This window comes from Tachypleus tridentatus, chromosome 11, assembly GCF_004210375.1.
Source record: "Tachypleus tridentatus isolate NWPU-2018 chromosome 11, ASM421037v1, whole genome shotgun sequence".
In the NCBI taxonomy this organism is placed as follows: Eukaryota; Metazoa; Arthropoda; class Merostomata; order Xiphosura; family Limulidae; genus Tachypleus; species Tachypleus tridentatus.
The window spans coordinates 74,055,906-74,058,925 of NC_134835.1; the positions used below are offsets into that span (position 1 = coordinate 74,055,906).

The 3,020-nt window shown below is 28.8% G+C and overlaps 1 protein-coding gene across 1 annotated transcript in view; it reads left to right on the top strand.

Annotated features, from left to right (window-relative positions):
- Window positions 1-655: 655 nt before the first annotated feature.
- LOC143232471 (AKT-interacting protein-like) overlaps window positions 656-3,020 on the top strand; it is a 65,666-nt gene continuing 63,301 nt past the window's right edge. The window contains exon 1 of the mRNA XM_076467983.1: window positions 656-781. The gene's annotated coding sequence lies outside the window, so the exon portion shown is untranslated. The remainder of the gene's footprint in view (window positions 782-3,020) is intronic.

Here is a 3,020-nt window from a genome sequence, read left to right on the forward strand (position 1 = left end):
AGCAGATAGCCCTATGTGGCTTTGCTATAAGAAAAACACACTGGAGAATGAGTGTAATAATTCTGTTTAGAAGAATTGACTAAATTTTGTTTAAATTCGCATTATTTTAAGAAAGGAAGGGTTAAAGTTTATCTTACTGAAAATAAAAACTTTCATATAAATATTGATGTTGCACTGCATGTTTCTCAGTCTTTTTTTTGGAAATATTTTTGTTGTTGTTTATTGTTTTATGTACTCTATTCCTCTTACAAAACCTTGATTCTTCGGGGTCTTGTTTTGTTCTCTGTCTTTAATTAAAAATGTGAGATACCTGTAAATCTTTGAAAACGAAAACACAGCAACATATGCATTACTCTAACGTCAGTTTATGCCACATTTTATTTATTTAATTTTGCTAGAACAAAATTTACTTTCATGTTACAGGTATTAAATAAGAATATATAATGGTAATATAGTGTCAAATTTTTTTTAGTTTCTTTTGCAGTTACCAAGACAGTTTGTTTGAAGTTATATACAAAGCTACACTATAAGCTATGTGCGTGCTTTGCCTATCATGGGTATCGAAACTCGGTTTCTAGCATTGTAATTCTGCAGACATGCTGTTGTGTCACTGGTATGCTGGCAAGACAAAACATTAGAAATTATATTTATACACAACAATTCCTCTAGCGGATATTATTATAATTCAGTATTTATATGCTGTTTGGTATTAAAACGGTGGTGTGGTATGATTTTTTTACATTTTTAACTCGAAAGTTTTCTTGGAAAATATTTTAGAAAGGTAAGAGGAAAGCGGAGGTAGAATACTATTGTATATTACACAATTTTTAGACAGTTGATTAACTGAGAAACTTTACTAATGAAAATAACTAAGTTACTTAACGTATTAGGCTAAAGTAAGTGGAAAGCAAAGCAAACGAATTGCCCTAATATTAATAACTACCGTTAGTTTTGTAAAAGCATATATTATTATAAATTCTAACGTTATTAATTACAAGCCTTTCCTGTTTCCATCGTAGATATAAAACTATAATATAAAATTTAAGGACAACATGGAACTTGGTGATCTACTTAGACGATAAAACTATTTTAAAAAAATAAATAAAAACCACTTATTTTCATTATTTAAAAGGCCAAACACCTTACTGGTCATAGTCATAATCATATAAAATTTGACCTATGATAACCCAAAAATTATTTTAATTGAAGAAGAGTCATAATCTACCAAATTTGTATCAGTGTTACAAAGTCTTGCCATTTTTACAATAAAATATGAAAAAAATTATACTTCCACACTGTTTCATCTAGAAACAAAATGGAGATCTTGTTTTTCTATAACAAAGTTTCCATCCTAGGTATCACTCTAATACTAGTAACCCTTCTCTGGACCTTTTCTAACTGTTTAGTGTCTTTCCTAAGGTAAGATGTTCAAGACTTTGCATAATACTTCAAATAAGACCAAACAAGCACTATGAAATTACAATTTTTTTAGGCTTACATTCTATATTTCTACCTCGATATAAACTGAAGTGTTAGTCATATAAAATGTAACCTGTGATAATCCAAAAGCATCATGTTGCTTTTATGATAATTAAACATGATCTGCCATTTATATGCTTGTTAGCTATGTAGGAAGTCGAACAAACAATCAATTTATTTATTAATGAAGATGAAAATGGTTGAAAAAATATGTACAGCATTTTATTTACAAGTTTGAACACTTGTAAATAACTTGTGTAAAACTATAAACATAATTTTACAGCTGAGTTATGTGTGAAAATTTAGAATAATTTTAGGGTTAAAACTTTGTGAATCATTAAGGTTTTTTGTTATGCAAAATGAAAATGAAATGTGCCAGTTAAAAACTTAGTCTGTGAACAATTGGGAGTATCTAAAAGAACCAGTTATCCACTACTTAAACCCAGCCACTCACCCAGTTATGTACATTCTCAAACTGCAAGTCATGATGTATCATTTAAGGATTTCTCTGTCATCACTGCAGGTTCTTTAGACCCTGAATTCTATTTAAAAAAAAAAAAGTATACTGCATAGCTGAAGATCACCTGACTCTTAATGATTCACAAAGTTCTTTAGACCTAAAGTTGTTATATATGTATAAACATTGGTTTATCAGTCCTTTAACTGCTTTTCTTAACTAAATAAATTAATGATGATATAATTTCAGTAACACAATTTTCAAATTTTGTTGTTGATGAAATAAGTTATTTCAAAACATTCAAACTTCTAAATAAATTTTTTTGTGTTCTATCAACTGCCTTATCTTCATTATTAAACCATCATGAATCCATTGCTAGCAGTTTATTTACCCAAAAAACCAAATAATCTAAATAATTTTATAAATCAGCAGCATCTCTCTTACAGCAAGTAACAACATCCAAGACCTAGAGAAATTTGTCAATTATTTCTTTTTCTGTGTCACTTTGGTGTAATTCAAAATTGGTAAAGACCCTGATACTATACCCAGAGGTATGCCAATGGTGACATTAATTCAAGTTGTCTAAATTCTGTTTATAACAACCATATGTATTCTTCCATCCAAAAGCTTTTCAAAAAGGTAAACTAACTTATCTTCTACATATTTTTAACAAGTTTTGTATACTTTCTGAAAATAAATATACACATTCTACACCCTTAACTATTTTAATGAATGCCAAAAAATTATCCTTTAGTGAATATCCAAAACTTTTAAAATTTCTTGAAATAATTTGCTACAAATCTTTTACCAAACTTTTAAAAACTATCCATCACAGATGTAATGCTAACAGACCTATACTTACATGAACAGTTTTTTCTTATCACTTTAAAAGGAAACATTAGCAGACTTGTCATCTGAAACCTGTTCATTGTTCCTGGATTTACAAGAAATAGTAGCAAGTGGCTCATGTTTGGTCTGTAACCTTCTTCAAAACACTGAAGTAATATCTAGTCCAAGAGAAGTATCATTCTTTCCAATTCCTTGTAAGGTCAAATTAATTTGATTGTCATATTTGATTTTGTTT